Source organism: Grampus griseus, assembly GCF_964374135.1.
Source record: "Grampus griseus genome assembly, chromosome: X".
NCBI lineage: Eukaryota > Metazoa > Chordata > Mammalia > Artiodactyla > Delphinidae > Grampus > Grampus griseus.
Window position 1 is genome coordinate 11,047,286 of NC_138999.1, and position 18,808 is coordinate 11,066,093.

Consider the following 18,808-nt stretch of genomic DNA (forward strand, 5'->3'; position numbering starts at 1 on the left):
TCTTAAATTCCTTCTGTCTCCTTAGACAAGAATTTTCCTGTCTCCAAAGGTATTAGCAAAGCTGTGAGATCCCTGCAGTTTTACTCTGGTTAATGCTTTTCTGAGACATTTCTGAGCCCAACCTCCCCCCCCCATAGTTTATGTTGTGCTTTTTCATTGTTCTGAAAATACATAGTGTTACTTGAACAGAGGGTTACATAAACAGTAACAGTAGATAGTACACTTAAGGGACATTTAAGCCAGAAGAAGGAGGCTTTAGGACTGAGAAAGGGTGCAGCAGGCAAACATTTCATCTAATGAAATTTATTGGATTAGGAAAGATTTTATCAAGGCAAAGCTCTAGAAATCCTAATAATATTTTGCAGTAAAGGACAGAGATTTGTGCTAGGCAGATCACTGGCTCATTTTCACAATCCCACGGGGAACACTCATTCCTAACCAATCTTCATGCAGTAATAAAACAGCAGGGAGCTCACAGGTTTAACTTTTTGTCCTCCTGTTACAGAAAAGTAATCCATTTGAAAGAGACCTGAAAGCACCTGCATGCAGGAATCCAACTGCAGTTGACAATAACTGGGATCACCTGCAAGAGGGTGACGGCCACGAAGAGTTCATTTAAGTCCTGGTTTAGGGAACAGCGTTCGGTTTGGTTCGTTCCTACATCTTGGGAGGCTCCTAGGAGACAGTGAAAACAACAGAACGGGACTTGGGCGCACAATCTGAAATAGTCTTTTGGCAAGATATGACCTCCCTCAGCCACTCTGGAAGCAAGAACTCTAAGATTGTGTGCACTGAGATGAAAGTAAACCCTTTGGTCCACTTTCCGTCATTCCCTAGAAGTCTTGAATTTTTTTTTTTAACCAAAGAAAAGAAATAACAGCTGTCCAAATACTGGAGCCAGTCACAATGGGATACTGTGATTGAAAACCAAGTTATAGCCATTGTGTACACACTGTCAAAGGAAAGCCACATTTTAATAGAAACTTTTACTCACTTTGGAAATGTCATGGACCGGTTTCAACAAGCAGTTGTCCCTAAAACCCTTAAGAAAAACAAAACAGCAGTTGGGAAATTAGCAAGGCTACTACTGACCTGGTGCAGAAGAGAGCTAATGTACATATTTGACTATCAGTCTAAGAAGTGCTATTTTAAAATAATAACCAATTTTTCTCATATAACTAAAACCTTTAAAAATTAAAGCAAGACTACGTTGCAAGTGGATGAGTAAATTGGTAGAGCCTTTCTGAAAAGATATTTGGCAGGATGTATCAACAGACTTAAAAATATTCATAGCCTCTGGCCTAATAATCTGCTTCTGGGACTCTCTCCTGAGTAAATAATGACTGTTTCAGTCAAAATTAACGTAAAAAGATGTTTAGCACAGAGCAAGATGTAATAGCAGATCAAACAATAAAAACAAGAAAGGAAGCAACAACTGTTCGATAGAAGGTACGCCGTTGCATAAATTATCATTGATCTAGCTCCCTGGTTCTCAGCTGTGGATGACTTTGCCCCCCTGGAGATACTTAGCAATGTCTGGAGACGGTTTTAGTTGTTACACCTGGGGAGGGGGTGCTACTGGCATGTGGTCGGTGTTGGTCACGGATGCCGCTAAACACCCTACCATGCTCAGGACAGCCCTCGCCACAACAAAGAACGATCCAGCCCCAAATGTCAGAAAACAGTGACATATACCCACTACTGTATATAAAATAAATAACTAATAAGGACCTACTGCATAGCACAGGGAACTCTACTCAATACTCTGTAATGTCCTATATGGGAAAAGAATCTAAAAAAGAGTGGATAGGGGCTTCCCTGGTGCTCCAGTGGTTAAGACACCATGCTCCCAAATGCAGGGGGCCCAGTTTCCATCCCTGGTCAGGGAACTAGATCCCGCATGCCGCAACTAAAGAACTAAGACCTGGTGCAGCCAAATAAATAAATAATAAAATAAACTAGAGTGGATATATGTATAACTGATTCACTTTGCTGTACAGCAGAAGCTAACACAACATTGTAAATCAGCTCTACTCCAATAAAAAAATTAAAAAAAAAATAGTGCTGAGGTTGAGAAACCCTGCTGTTTCTATATGATCAGATATCATGCAGCCATGTTTGCAAAGAATTATGTGGGAAAGTGCTCGAGATTGTTTTATTATTTTTAAAGCAGAGTAAAAAGCTGAATGTGCAATATAATCCTAGTCATATTCATATGTACATATATATATATATGTACTGGAAAAGACTGAAAGAAAATACACTAGGGTAGAGATTACTACTTATTCACCAAACATCTATCATCTATCTGGCCACACAGCTGGACTACATTTCCCAGACTTCTTAGCAGTTAGGTGCTAAGTGATTGAGTTCTAGCCAGTGAAGTCAGAAGTGATGTCCACCACTTCCAGGCCTTAGCCACAGAATCTCCAGAGCATGTGCTTCTACATGCCTTCCCCTCCTCTCAGCTGAAACGTGACATTGACACCCAGGGTGCCTTCGAAAACCACAGGCGAAGATGGAATTGCCTCTGCCAGCCTGGGTGACTGAATGACTCTGTGCAGCAGAGGCTCACTCCTCCCCAATATACACTGACAGCCCAGAACTGACCTGGACACTTATGTGAACCAGAAATAAACTGCTGTGATGTTTGAACCATTATGTATTCAGGGGCCTATTTGTTATAGCAGTGGCCCTACCCTTACTAATATATTAATATATTAACATATACCAAAATACTGACAGGGTTTATCTCTGGGATTAATGGAGTTTTTAGTTATATTTTAATACCCTTTTGTGTTTTCCCAGACTTCTACAAAGAGCAATATTACTTTTATAATCGGGGGGAAAAGTATATAGCTGTATCTTACTCCACAGTAGAGACAGTCTCCTATTAATTTTAGACTATCAATGAAATCGTATTTCCAACTGATTTTATTCAATTTGAGCTCTTACTGACCCTCAATGCCTCGTCTAGGAGTACAACTAATTACAAACTGTAAGGACACATTTTGTGTGCCCTAATCTTCTGGGGGGCATTTAATCACATGTGTGCACATCACTGCTTCCTGTTTCATAATTACTCATGAGGCTTGTCTCTCCAGCAAAAGTCTCCTTAATGGGCAGAATCTTCCTTGACGTTTGATTCTTAAAATCTCCTCTCAGCTTCTTGCTTCTCTAGTTACTTTCTCAGCACATCAGGCATAATTTCTAGCCTTTCTAGCCTTTTCTCCTGTCACTCAGAAAAACAGCTGCTTTCTCAAACTAATAGGAAGTCCATGAATTGGTTTTCAACTTTTATAGTCACCTTATGACAAAGCAAAAAAAAAAAAAAGACTGAGTTCTGTTTGCAGAACTAAATGAAAATGTTAGCAAACCTTGACAATGTTTGACTATGCCAATGAAAGCATAGATGACACAAAGGGGGGCATGGGAGAATATGAATGAAAAAGCAGCACTATTGATATCCTCAGCTGCTCAAGCGGGGATCAGAGGATACAGTCAAACTTCGATGGAGAAAGAAATAGAGATTTGTGAGGAGGGATGATGTAACTGACGTAGATCCTCGTCATTCACGTCAAGGAGTCAGTAGGTATTGTCTAAAGTTGATAAGTCAAGAAAGAGAGAATTCAGCACATTATCAAGATCAGAGCCATTGGTTCCCAACCCCATCAGATCTGATGTCATTTATAAACGAACATTTATAATGCCCCTTTGGCACTCCACAAATGAAATCCAAATGAAAGAAAAGATCAATACAACACCTCGATTATAATATAAAGAAGAACTGAAAGTAATTTAAAATGAATAGTGTTTTCTCGATGTGTAAACACTCAACCGGAAGACGGAATGAAGTCATCCGATGAGCAACTGAGTTGTAGAATCCCCATGAGTGGGACAGCTAAGACGCCAGCCCTACAGAGATGTATAGTATTGGTCATCCACATACCAAGGGTGGTCTTGCCATCAGTGTCGTGACATTCCAAAATGGCGAACAACTTGGTAAGGTTTCAAGCGAAACAAAGTGCAGTCTTCCCTCAATTGACACGGCAATTGCAGTCCTGAAAAAAAAAATCTACATTTCTTAAAACCACCCCAAAGTATCTTGTGTTTATACGTCAGATGGACTTATTTCTTAGGTGCTGACAACTAGAAGCAGATTTTTCAGCTATATCAATGTCCAGAGGACACTAAAAAATTGATGAAGAAATGGGGACATGTCCTCATTGTACAAGGCTCTCCTGTGCCTTGCACGCCCGTCAGCCCATCCTGAACCCAGTAAATACCAGTAGCGCCCCCTCCCCATCACAGTGACAACCCCAAATGCCCACACCAGTATCCAAACTGTCTCACCTCCCTGCATCTAGATTGCAGAAGCACCTCCAGAGGAACTCAAACAAGAAAGAGTTAAGAGAGATTGCTTCTTGGAGCGAGGCCATCAGTTTGGAGAGAAGGGCCGTGAGGCTGTTTTTCATCAAGCCCTACCATTCTGTTTAATTGTTATCACAGGTATGTTACGTATTATTTATAGATAGATATAAATATAGATATATAATTAAGTAAAGCACCTATATCCATTGGATGTTTAGTTCTATGATTTCTGGGCTCCTGAGACCTTATTTCCAGACATACCCATGTGTAAAATGGGTATATTCATGGTCCCTACCTCATATAGTTGTTGTAGGGATTAAAGGAGGCTCAATAAGTGGTAGGTATTGATGCAGACGTTGTTGCTGGTGAAGTTAGCATTGTTATCTCTGCCTTTTACCCTGGGGAGGCTGATGGGTCCCTGAGGTAGCCAGAAAGCAGCTTTAAGGCGAGGGCATTCCGAGATCCTGCAGTGCCAAAAGGCATTGGAAGTATTGGTCCAAATTTTTTCCTTATTTTCTCTTAGGCAGGCAGGGGAACCCTCAGTTGGCTCCACATCTGTGCTAGAGGGTGGAGGGACGTTACTGATTTCCATTCTTCTATTACGCTGTGTTTTATTTGGATGTTTATTTACTAATTGGTGAGGGATGGGGGTCAGGTGGCCTTGAGTAGTAAGCAAATGTAGCCCAATGTAGCAAGAAGCAACAGGAAATTAACAAAAATTAACTTTCCTATGTAGTTGGACAGTTCATCATTTCATGAGGGAAAAAATGAGCTTAAATGCACATCTTTTAAGACTCCAAATGCCCCCAAAGACTAAAGATCACTCAGAACCTTGAGTGTGACTCTAGATGGTTTTCTGACTGCCCTACGTGTGATCAGCCATCCTGAGAGCAGGCAGGTTGAATGGAAGAAGGGCAGACAAGAAGTACAGTGAAAAGCATAGCACTCTAAAGGCAGGGACCCTCAGCACCCAGCCTGGGGGCAGCAGGGGCGGGGCTGGGGGGCCTTTTGCAGCCCGCGAGGAAGACCCACAAGGAAAAGCTGCCCAGATCTTGGAGACAAAGCTGAGATAAAGATAAAAGCACTCCCAGGATGTTCAACTTTGCCTTCCCCGCCTACATTTTACCACACTCAACTTTGGGATGGAAGAGAAGATGTGATTTTTGCCTGCCTGATTTTTTTTTTTTTTTTTCCGGTACGCGGGCCTCTCACTGCTGTGGCCTCTCCCGTTGCGGAGCACAGGCTCCGGACACGCAGGCTCAGCGGCCATGGCTCACGGGCCCAGCCGCTCCGCGGCATGTGGGATCTTCCCGGACCGGGGCACGAACCCGCGTCCCCTGCATCAGCAGGCGGACTCTCAACCACTGCGCCACCAGGGGAGCCGTGCCTGCCTGATTTTTAAGGGGCTAATCACCCCCAGGGTGGGAGAAAACAGAGCCTGTGTGACTCTTCCAGTGGGTCTTCTGGTCACCTGCAGGTGACAGACGGAGGGGTCCCAGCTCTCTGTGCCCCTGGTCCTCTCCCGAGGTCCTCTTCCTCAGCACCCAGGGCAAGGCCCCGAGATTCCCTCTCACACTTTCCTGGTTATCTATGGTGTCCTGACCTTTCCTCAGTTTTCCTTTGATGAAGAAACGGAAAAAAAAGAAAAAAGAAAAAAAGAAAGAAACGGGGTCTTAGAGATATTAGGTCATGTGTCCCAGGTCGCACACTGAGTACACGGAAAATCCGTCCCCTCCACGTCGTTACCATCCATAGAAAATGTTCCTGGATTGTCAGATTGCTGGTCTGGGCTACGAGGAACAAGTGCAAGACCTCAGCAGGGCTCCCTTCTGGGGCCTTCTTTCAGAATCAGTCTCCAATTCAGCTGTGGCTTAGAGAATGGGGGAAACGGCTACACCCTGCCGTGTGTCTTATGGAGTCGCAGCTGAACGTGATGAAGATGCAGGTAGAACAGAAAAACAGCAGCATCCCAGGGGGCCCTGGATTTCCAAGCTGGCTGAAAACAGATCCTGCCTTTAATACACAGTTCACTCCCTTCTGTCCTTTTATGAGGCAGAGCGAAAGGCAGGTGGTTTTCCTTTGGCTTGTACTGAGCAGTTCGATCCATAAACCTGGGTTATGTCCACCTCTGTCTTTCACAGGACACTCTGCTTTCGGACTGTGGCTGAGCTCCCCACACATATGAATCAAGATCAGAGTTCACAGGGTGGCATCAGCGAACACCAAAGAATATAGCTAATCTGATAGCATGTCCTTGCTTTTGCAGACGAAATTTAAAATGCAACAATGTACCCAGCTCAAAATTGTTTAACTAGCCTGTCATTTTCATTAGCTGACAATGATTTCTCTGAACCATCCCACACTTCCCACTTGCCTGGTAACAACATTTTGGGTAGCCTCTTGGAAAACATAATGTTGCTTTGGGCTAGAATTTTCCTCTCTCTCCTCCTGACTGATTCTTGTAAATGTGTCATAGAATCTCTAAGTTAAAGGGAATTTTATAAGTCCGTCAGTCTAGTCATCCACATTCAGGAATCCCTTGTGCCCTGTCTGTGGCTGTCAGCCCTTCAGGTATATTTCAATACTTCTCAGGACAGGAAGCTCACTACTATTATTTCTCAACAAATGTGACTGTTAAAATGTTTTCCACTCCAAGTTACTGTGTGCCTCTCAACCTCCATCGCCTATCCGTGAGAGAGGCTCCTTTCATTCCAAGTTGGGTCCCGCTCCTTTCACTGTTCTGCATCAGAAAAGTTTGAAAAATCTCTCGCCATCCTGGTTGTCCTATGGGTGACATTCTCTAGTTTTGCAAAGTTCCTCTTCAAGTAGTGGGCTCTGAGTAAGATGTACATCTCCAGCTGCTTAGGTTGGAACTGTTTCTTCTCGAGTTGAAAACATTCTAAGTAACAGGCATTTTGTTTGTTGAGGTAAAATACACACAACATCAAATTAACCATTTTAAAGTGGAGAGTTCACTGGTATTTAGTACATTACCAACGTGGTGCAAATATCACTATCTAGCTCCAAAACATTTTCTCCAGCCCAAAGGGAAACTCTGCGCTCATTATGCAGTCACTCCCCATCCCCCTAGGTAACCACTCATCTACTTTCTGTCTCTCGGGATTTGTCTATTCTGAACATTTCATTATAAATGGAATCATACAGTAGGTGGCCTTTGTACCTTGGCTTCTTTCTCTTAGCATGAGGTTGTAGCACGTTCCAGTATTTCATTCCTTTTTTAAATAGCTGATTAATGTTCTATTGTATGAATAGAATATCCACTGTAGAGATAGAATATCCAAAAATATCCCTTGTCTGGATAGACCACAATTTGTTTATCCATTCATCCATCCGTCATGTGAGTTGCTTCCACCTTTTGGCTATTGTGAATAATCTTGCTATAAACACTGGTGTACAAGTATCTGCTCTAGTCCTTGCTTTAAATTCTTTTGGGTGTATATACCAAGTAGAATTGCTGGGTCATGTGGGAATTCCATGTTTAACTTTCTGAGGAACCACCATAGTGTCTCCCATAGCAGCCGTACCATTTGACATTCCCGACACCAGTGTTTGAGGGTTCCAATTTCTCTGCATCCTTGCCAATACTTATTTTCCATTAAAACTTTTTAAAATTTAATTGAATTTTTAAAAAATTATAACTGTCCTACTGGGAATGAAGTGGTATTCTAAGAAATCTAGTTTATAAGACTTCCTTGACATGGCCTCTGAGGCCCTGTCTAGGCCCACCCTAATCTCCCACTGCATGCCCCCATTCTCCCTCTCCAGCCTCACTGCTCTCACAGGCCCTCCCTCCCAATGCAGGGCCTTTGCACATGCTGTTTCCGCAGCCTCTTTGCCTGGCTACAGCCACTCACCATTTGGCTCAAAAGCTGAGCATCACCTCCTCAAGGAAGCCCTCTCTGATCTCCCCATTCGGTCAAATGCCCCAAATGACAGTCTCAAGGCACCATCCACCTCCCCTTCCTAGGACCTACTACAGTTGCAATTTACTCTGGATTATATGAATATATTTTTCTCCTCTGTTGGGCCATGACTACAGCGGGAGTAAATTAAATGTGCTGATTAATGAATGAAAAACTTTTTGAGGAACCTTGGGAGACTTTGAACTTACGGCTAACTAAAGTCTGAAAGTCTTTTGAACATAAAGTGTTAAAACTCATGTCCCATCTCCTCCTTCCCAGGACACTATTCCAACAATGTCTCTCCTGCATCATCAATATCTCCCTTTGACCCAGATCATTCCCGCTGGTTCACACACATGTTCTAGCCACTGCCTTATTTTTTTGCTCCCCTTCTTAGCAAGACCTCTTGGGAGAGCCGTCCATACTTGCCTGTACTTCCTCACTTCTCACTGTCTGAAGCCTGCTCTGATAAGCCTTGTGTCCCCATCATCCTGCTGAAACTGTTCTTGTCAAGGACACACATCATTGCCACTCTTCCAGTGGATGCCTCCATTCTCCTGGAAACATGTTATCTCAGCTTCCATGAAGCCACACGTTTCCGGTTTTCTTTCTCCTTCACTGCATGCAACTTCTCAGTCTCCTTTGTTAGTACTGAAAATTATCTTGTCATGATTATGTTTATTTCTTATTTTCAGTTTTACCCTGTAGATTGGATACTCCAGGTGGCCAGGAACCGTGTTTATCTTGACCACCGCTTAACCTCCATGCATAGAACGTATCAGATGCTCAAGTTTTTATTAAATGAATGAATATCTTCTCCATTTGAACTTATATAATTTTGATCCTGAGGATCTTTAAACTTCTTCTTTGTATAAAAAATATTCTGACATCTTGTATGTATCGTTCTGAGTTTCGATTCTTCTACCTAATATATTAGCTACCCCAACCCTCTCTCAATTTCCTCCATCTTGGGGATAAAAATACTGATTCTGGCACTCTTTCTTCCTTCAGGTTGACCTCGACTCATTGATCAGTATTCTCTGAGCATGACTGTTTTCAGCCAGCAGGGTAATCCTTGATTGTGTTGACACCCAGCACACGTTTCTCTATGTTGTCCACAAGGAAATAACAAGTTCTGTTGTGGAAAAAGGCCATTATGAGTTTTGCACACACAAAGTTCTAGGTTGAGTCAGTTGGGGCAGACATCTGTTAATAAGGTGATTTCCAAAATGCAATGTGAACAAGGCCCATTTAAATCCCAGAAAGAGGACTTCCCTGGTGGCACAGTGGTTAAGAATCCACCTGCCAATGCAGTGGACACGGGTTCGAGCCCTGGTCTGGGAAGATCCCACATGCCGTGGAGCAACTAAGCCCGTGTGCCACAACTACTGAGCCTGTGCTCTAGAGCCCACGAGCCACAACTACTGAGCTCACGTGCCACAACTACTGAGCCCACGCACCTAGAGCCCGTGCTCTGCAACAAGTGAAGCCACCGCAATGGGAAGCCCGTGCACTGCAACCAAGAGTAGGCCCTCTCGCCGCAACTAGAGAAAGCCCGCGTGCAGCAACAAAGACTCAACGCAGCCAAAAAAATAAATAAATAAATTTATTTTTAAAAAATCCCAGAAGGAGAAGTAGCAATTATGCAGACCCTGCATATTTCAATGACCACAAACTGCCTCAGGGGGAAGGAACCAGTTCTCGTGCCATACTGACATCAAGGTCACGGGTACCCACAGTGCAACTGTTTCTGCTCCTCTCATGAGCCCAAACAGTATGTTTTCAGGGCTCTCCTTCTCTCCTCTCCTGGGAATGGCTAGCCCTCTGCTTCAGCTTTTCCTGAAATCCAAAGACGGTGTGGAACATGTCCCTATTCGCCCATCTAGAAGCTTTATCCAGGAAAGCAATGAAGTTGGAAGTGGCGGGGAAAGCGGGGGGCGGGGGGGCAGTAACTACCATGCCGTAATACATGCTGGTTCTCTATGACCATTTCTTTTTTTTTTTTTTTTTTTTTTTGCGGTACGCGGGCCTCTCACTGCTGTGGTCTCTCTCGTTGCGGAGCACAGGCTCCGGACGCGCAGGCTCAGCGGCCATGGCTCACGGGCCCAGCCACTCCGCGGCATGTGGGATCCTCCCGGACCGGGGCACGAACCCGTGTCCCCTGCCTCGGCAGGCGGACTCTCAACCACTGCGCCACCAGGGAAGCCCTATGACCATTTCTTTTAAAAATGATCAGAGATCCTAATTATAGAAACTGGAGAAAATATTTGCAAACGATGCAACTGACAAGAGATTAATCTCCAAAATATTCAAGCAGCTCACGGAGCTCAATATCAAAAAGCAAACAACCCAATCAAAAAATGGGCAGAAGAGCTAAATAGACATTTCTCCAAAGAAGATATACAGATGACCAACAGGCATATGAAAAGATGGTCAACATTGCTAATTATTAGAGAAATGCAAATCAAAACTGCAATGAGGTATCAGCTCCCACTGGTCAGAATGGCCATCATCAAAAAGTCTACAAACAATAAATGCTGGAGAGGGTGTGGAGAAAAGGGAACCTTCTTGCACTCTTGGTGGTAATGTAAATTGATACAGCCACTATGGAGAACAGTATGGAAGTTCCTTAAAAAACGAAACATAGAGCTACCATGTGACCCAGGAATCCCACTGTTGGGCATATTTCCAGAGAAAACCATAATTCAAAAGGATAATGCACCCCAACATTCATTGCAGCACTGTATTTACAAGAAATGAAAGCAACCTAAATGTCCATCCACAGATGAATGGATAAAGAAGATGTGGTATATATATACAATGGAATACTACTCGGGCGTAAAAAAGAATAATGCCATTTGCACAACATGGATGGGCCTAGAGATCATCATACTAAGTGTAACTCTACATTTGTAGATGCACTGTCCATGTTGCCAAATATTCCCCCAATGGATTCATGAAATAGAGGTAGGCAGGGTAAGCATTATCAAATTTCTGCAGAAGAGATCATTGAGAATGGGACTGCTGGAGCACCTCAGCCAGGCATATAAGACTTGTGGATGATTAGAAGCAGAACTTGTTGACTGGAGCACATGATGACTCCTTGGCAATTTCCTCTTCCACCTACCACTATCAGCTTCCGGGTAGAAGTGTGACACTGTAACTAGGCGACCTGCTGTTTTCTTTGGAACAAGTGACCTAACTCCTTTGAAACTGTTTCCTCATGCTTGAGAGGCAGATAGGAATACTACTGGCCCATGCTACCTTGTGTGGAACTCTTTTTTTTTTAAATATTTATTTATTTATTTGGCTGCGCTGGGTCTTAGTTGCAGCACGCGGGATCTTCGTTGCCAAGTGCAGGATCTTCCTTGCGGAATGTGGGCTCTTAGGTGTGGCACGCATGTGGGATCTAGTTCCCTGACCAGGGATCGAACCCGGGCCCCCTGCATTGGGGGCGTGGAGTCTGAACCACTGGACCATCAGGGAAGTGTGGGACTCGAGGGACATTGTTCCAGCTAATGATTAAGAACTCTCCAGACAATAGGGGCTTCTTAGACAATGGGTGAATTTCCAGGATGTCCGGCCCCCTTCCGAGAAGGAGGGAGATAAACAAAATGTAAAAAAGGTATCTGTCAAAGACCAATCAGGAAGCTGGGGACAAGTTCCCTCTCTGGTCCGAGCCTAAGCTGGGACCAATCAGCAGGAAAACACAACCAAATCTATAATTTACATACGGGGAAGTGGGAACCTATAAAACTGACATATTCGCGCCCAAAAGGGGTTCCTTCTTCGACCTCCTGCGTGAGGACCAAGGAACCCCGGTGCACCGGCCTTCAATAAACCTCTTGCGTTTTGCATCGACTTCCGACTCTTGTTGTTTCCTGGGCGAGTCGAAACTCCTAGGAGACCGCGCAGGTCTAACAGAAGTCCCAAACTTGTGGAATTCTGAGGAGGCTCATCAGAAAGTATTTGAAAACACATGGTTTAAGATAAAGCACTGCCTCCAGGCTTATATTTTTCTTGTTTTTGTCATGATTGGTCAAGTCAATCTCTCTCTCTCTCTCTCTCTTTATTCAAGATGGAGACTCCTGCTTCAATCCAGTTTCATCTTCTGGTGCATCTTCACGTGACCCAAAGGGTCTGTGATTATATCTACAAAGCCCTGAAGAGACCAGGGATGTAAACTGACAGGCTCGAAATCAGGACTCATGATAAAGGAACAGGAGGTGTTCATTCCCAGCTCACCTGCAGATGCTCTAAAGACCAGCTGGACTCTTCCGGCTCTTCTCTGTGTCCTCGATACTTCACTGATGTTTGTTGAATGAAGTAATGAGTGAATGAAGAAATATAAAGAGCAGACACACCTGGGATCAAACCTCACCCTGGGCCTTTATTAGCTGAGCCTCAGTTTCCCAATCTGCAAATGGAAGACGATCCACTCCTTGCAGGGTTGGGAGGAGAATTTCAATCAGCTGCTTGGTATCCTTCTCTTTTTTACATTCAATTTACCCTCAGTTTCCCTTTTCACAATGGTATCTGCTTTACATTTTGTTCTTTCTTTTCAATTTTTGCTCCTTGTCAAAGGCAGAAACAAACTAGGAGGTAGATATTCTGCCTTCTCTCTGCCATCAGATCTGCCCCAAACCGGACTTCTCTCCAGTCTGTCCCTTCTTTGTCTAGTCAGGAGTTGAAAAATACCCTTTGTGCTTTGTGGGTCACAAATAAAAGCAGAGCGCACACAAGGCTAAAATATTAGCATATCAGTCCACCTACATAATGTCCTTTTTTTTTTAACAAGGCAATCAAAAACCTTAATTCGAATTCTAAAAACTGTTACATTTCCTTTGATTTCTTAAAATGCCACTGAATTTGAGATAAAGAATCAAAATCCTTTAGCAGAATTACATTGAAGTCTCTCTTTATCTCCAAACAGGTCACATTTGGGGAGCAATTTCCCAATATGTAAAATGAATAATGATGGCTTTAGAATAATCATAATTACCTCCCCGAAAGGGAACTTCATCTCAGTTAATTTTTTTCTTTGTATAGTCAAATGACTGATTCTGAAGCAATTATACAGCAATGCATTCTTTTTTACAACTGAATAGCACGCCCATTAGCCCTCATAGTTCCCTGTGTTTGCCTGCCCTGCTGGCATTTGAAAACAGTGGTTTTGTGATTTAAACCTATCAAGCAAAATGCCATCGAGGAGCCAATTTGCTAATCGACCTTTCAGTGTGTATGTCTCTGTGCCACAGCAAAGGGCCAGGAAAAAAATATGTAGGCGTGGGCTGTTGAGGTACGATTAATCCTCTCTCTGCATTTGGTTTCCACTTTGTTAAGGAGTCTGCTGTGGGAGCAGATTGGCCGTTTTAAAAAGCCAGCCTCCTTTTCCCCTCCACAGCAGCTGTGCACACGGTTTCTTTGCCTCCCCTGGGTCTGTCTTTGGGGCCAGGTCCTTGTAGATGCATCTCCCCACCTCTTCCTGGTGCCTGTTGCATTGTCTCACCTCTCTGCTGGTCCAGTGGAGCCCGGCTCCCTCCTTGGAGAAGTTAAATGTCACACCTTAGTAAGAAGGGCAAGTGGTGACGGGGTGCTGGTGAAAACATGCACAGCTGAGAGATGAGACCTGGTGATTCAGCCGACAGCATGGGTTTGAAGTCAAGTAGACTTGGGTACAAATCCAGTTCATTAAAGCTGCGGGGACTTCAGATGAGTGACAACCCACTTTGAGTGGCCTTCCTCCCCCGCAGAATGGGAGGGGAATCATGCCTCTCCTGGAAGATTTGTTGTGAAGATGCAGTGAGTTAACGCACTTAGAGAGCGTAGTGCACAGCCTCGCTTTCAGTAAGTGCTCCATAAACACTGACTACATCTCCACAGCAGCCGGAGTGGCCCTGGGCGGACCCAGCGCAGGTGAATCCTGCCTCATCTTCACTCCTTATGCCTGGCATCTTCAGAAGGCTTTGTTTATTGGTGCACTTTAGTTTGTGTGTGGGGGTGTGTTTGTGTGGAACAAGGACACCTTCCTGCGGGACAGCGCCCTCCCACTTCTGCCCCGTGTACATGGAGATTATGTAGGGATGGGTACAAGTGTACGCACTTCCACGTATATCGACAACTCTTCCCTTTTGTTAGCATCCAATGGTGTTTCTCTTGGTTGTCTCATTTCGTTAAGCATTTATCACAAGTAGCAGCGATTTATTTCTAGAGCGAAGTTCTAAAGCCAGCATTAATTTCAATTTTCTTTTGGAGAGCTTTGTCTCTCTTCTAGGTCAAACCATCCAGCAGCTTACGGCTGCCCACAGTGGGGGAAGGGAGCAGGCATGTCCTTGCATGTAGAAAGGGGCATTTGAGATGGGGGATGAGTGCCCTGATGCAGCCTGGTGGCTTTGACAGAAGCCACTGGCTGCACAGACCAGCTCTCCCACGCCCACCCTGTCCTTGGCTCGGACCACATGGCAGTTGTCTGCATTGCTGCTCCCACATCTTACTCATTATCACTGACTGTTCTCAATCTGTCTTTTTCTGATTTTCCTTTTCTTATTCCTCTACCTCCTCAATTTTTTTTTTTTTTTTTTACTTCCATTTGCTCCCCTGATTCCCACCAGTCCCAGGCTGATGACATGCTTCGCTTGGCAAGTTTCCCCGTCTCCTGCCACGCTCCCTCCATGCCAACCAGGCCAATACTGCAGAGAGAGCTGGGCGGCCCTCTCAGGCTCGTCGGTGGGATGGAGCCTGCGGTAGCGTTGCCACGGGTGGACTCTTCCAAGCCCTTTCTGCTTTTCTGGGGGATGAGTCTAAGTGATGGTGTGTGTCCAGTGGTCCTGAGGAGAGGCAGTCCATGCTCTGCGTGAACATCTCCTCTGCGTAGCCAGTGGGCAAAGCCCTGGTGGCCCCAGCGACCAATCTGATGGTCATTCGGGTTAACCGACTCAGGACAGTGAGTGATGCCATGAATTGATGAATTAGTACGTACAAGGGGGCCGCAAAGTCTTTCTCTGCCCCTGACCTGCTAGACAGGAAGGAGTTCCCACTCTCGGGGCCACTTAGGGTAAGTCTGTGCCTGAGTGAGACTGGCAGCCACTCGGTACAATCATCTGGGGATTCTTGTGGAAGGGTAGGCTCCTGACCTCCTGAATCAGAAGGTATCTGCCAGGGAATATGGATCTTAACAAGTTTCTTGAGCCCCTGCTACTCAGACAGCGGACCTGGAATTTAGCAACATCGGCCTCATCAGGGAGCTTGTTAGAAACGCAAATTCACAGCTTCATCCTGGACCTCACGGATCAGACACTTCGGAGGCAGAGCCTGGGGCTCTCGGTGATCTGATGCCTGCGAATGATAGGCTGGGTAAGGTCGTGTGCTAGTTTCCTCTTGCTGCTGTCACAAATCATCACAAGCTTAGTGGCTTAAAATGACACAAATCTATTGTCTTACAGTTCTGGAGCTTAGAAGTCTGAAATCAGTTTCACTGAGATAAAGTCAAGGAGCTGGCAAGGCTGCGTTCATTCTAGAGGCTCCAGGAGAGAATCCACTTCCTTGCCTGTTTCGGCTTCTCATGGCTGCCTGTCCATTTCTTGGCTTGTGGCCCCTTCCTCCTTCGTCAGTCTATCACTCCAGCCTCTGCTTCTGATATCACGTCACTTCTCTCCCATCTTCCTGCCTCCCTTTTATAAGAACCCTTGTGATTACATTGAGCCCACCAGGATAATCCAGGATAATCCCCCAGCTCAAGACCATTAATTTAATCACGTCTGCAAAGTCCCTTTTGCCATATAAGGTAACATTCATAGCTTCCCAAGGATTAGGTCGTGGACATATTGGGGAGGGGCATTATTCAGCCTTCCACAGGCAGTATCTAACGAAGTCCTTGTCAATGTGTAATTGTTACCTGACAACCAGTGCACCAGTGTTTATGGTCCTATTACGCTTACGCATCCTATTAACCCCTGCAGTTCCAGAGGCGAGTGAGGGCCTCCCTGAGGGTCCCGCTGAATAAGTGCTTCACTGTCTGGGCACTTCACATGGGTTGTCCTGTTGATTCCTCAGGCAATCCCGTGAGCCGGAAGGGTTGTTAGATCATTCCTATTACACGGTCACTTGAGGAAATCGGTTGAGGATACCAGGGCACTGGGCACATAAATGACTCGCCCACACTCACAGAGCTGACACAAGATGAGGGCCGTGTGAGGCAGCCATTCTCACTAAAGCCACGTAGGGGATGACTTTGCTGTGGTCCATGGATGGAGCCTTTTTATTCCAATCGGAACAGTGCTTCTCACATTGTAGTGTACATCAGAATCACCTGGAGGCCTAGTGAAACCATAGGCTTCTGATTCAGCCGGTCTGGGGTGGGGTCCATGAATCTGTATTCTCATAAGCTGTAAATGCTGTTTACAATAGCCAAGACATGGAAGCATCCTAAGTGTCCATCAACAGACGAATGGAGAAAGAAGATACGGCATGTATATAATATGGAATATTACTCAGACATGAAAAAGAGCGAAATAATGCCATTTGCAGCAACATGGATGGACCTAGAGATGATCATACTAAGTGAAATAAGTCAGACAGAGAAAGACAAATATCATATGATATCACTTATATGTGGAATCTATACAAATGAACTTATTTACAAAACAGAAATGGACTCACAGACTTCAAAAACAAACATGGTTACCAAAGGGGGAAGGTGGGGGAGGAATAAATTGGGAGATTGGGATTGACATGTACACACTACTATATATATAATAGATAATCAATAAGGACCTACTGTGTAGTGCAGGGAACTCTCCTAAATACTCTGTAATAATATACACGGGAAAAGAATCCAAACAAGAATAGATACATGTATATGTATAACTGAATCAAGATGCTGTACACATGAAACTAACACAACATTGTTAATCAACTATACTCCAATATAAAAGAAAAATTAAGAGAAAAAAAAGCAGAGCTCTCTCCGGCTGGTGAGAGAAGAGGAAGGTGGAGAGACTGGAGGCCTGAGAAGAACTCACCTTGCCATTGCTGGCTGGAAGATGGTGGGGGCCAGGTGAGAATGAACGTGGGCCGCCTTACAACGCTGAGACAGAGGCTCCCGGCTGACACCCAACGAGGAATGGGAACCTCCGTCCTAAATCCACAAGAACTGAATTCAGCCAACAACCAATGAATGAACTTCAAAGCATGTTCTTCCCCAGAGCCTCCAAAAAGGAATGTAGGCCTGCCAATGTTTTTTTTTTTTTTAATTAATTTATTTTTGGCTATGCTGCGTCTTTGTAGCTACGCGGGCTTTCTCTAGCTGCGGCGAGTGGGGGCTACTCTTCGTTGTGGTGTGCGGGCTTCTCATTGCAGTGGCTTCTCTTGTTGCAGAGCACGGGCTCTAGGCGCGCAGGCTTCAGTAGTTGCGGCACGTGGGCTCAGTAGTTGTGGCTCGCGGGCTCTAGAGTGTAGGCTCGGTAGTTGTGGCGCACGGGCTTAGTTGCTCCGCGGCACGTGGGATCTTCCCGGACCAGGGCCGAACCCGTGTCCCCTGCATCGGCAGGCGGATTCTTATCCACTGCGCCACCAGGGAAGGCCCTGCCAATGTTTTGATTTCAGCCAGTCAGATCCTGGCCAGAGGATCCTGGACTCCTGATGTACAGAAACTATGAGATAACACAATTGCATTGTTTTAAGCCACTAAGTTTATGGTCATTAGTTATGTAGCAATAGAAAACTGACACGGAATACTCACAGGAACCAACAAAACACCACTCTCTGGTTGATAACTTTGACTATAGCTAACTCTGCATGTCAATAAAGCTACTAATAGAAAGGAAAAAACTCAACAAGGTGCAAGTAGCTGTGGGCTGTGAATAGACCACTGTGATAACATGAATAATGGCCAGCCCCAAAGATGTCCACAGTCTCATCCCCAGAGCCTGTGACTATGTTGACAGCAGGGTCAGAGTCAGACAAAGGAGACGTGCGGACAGAAGCAGAGGTGGGAGTGATGCTCTTAGACAAGGCAGGAAGGATGCGCCCCTGAAGCCTTTAGAAGGAACGCAGCACCTTGACTTTAGACTTCTGACCTCCAGACTGTAAGAGAATAAACTCGTGTAGTTTTAAGCCACTGCATTCATGGTACTTTGTTACGGTAGTGACAGGAAACTAGTACAACCGCTCTGCGAACAGCGTGGCAATTCCACAAGCAGCATACAAAGGCCATGAGCAACCTGAGGGATGCTGAGAAGAAAAGCCTCTCCACATTTTAGTGTCGGAGACAGACTTCAGAAAGTTCAGGTGAGTTATTGCCTGATGAAAGCCCTTGGGAGAGAGGGAGGAAGTACGGTATATTTCACAGAAAAGGGCTCCTGACTCTTGATTGCTTTATTCTGTGAAAACCAATAGCTAAGTGGCAATGTGTAGAAAGGGAAGGAATCACTGACTGGTTCCAGGGATACGTGAGCTGAACTCAAGTCACTTAACAGGGACAATAAAGAGGCCATTCTATTCACTCTAAGTATTCT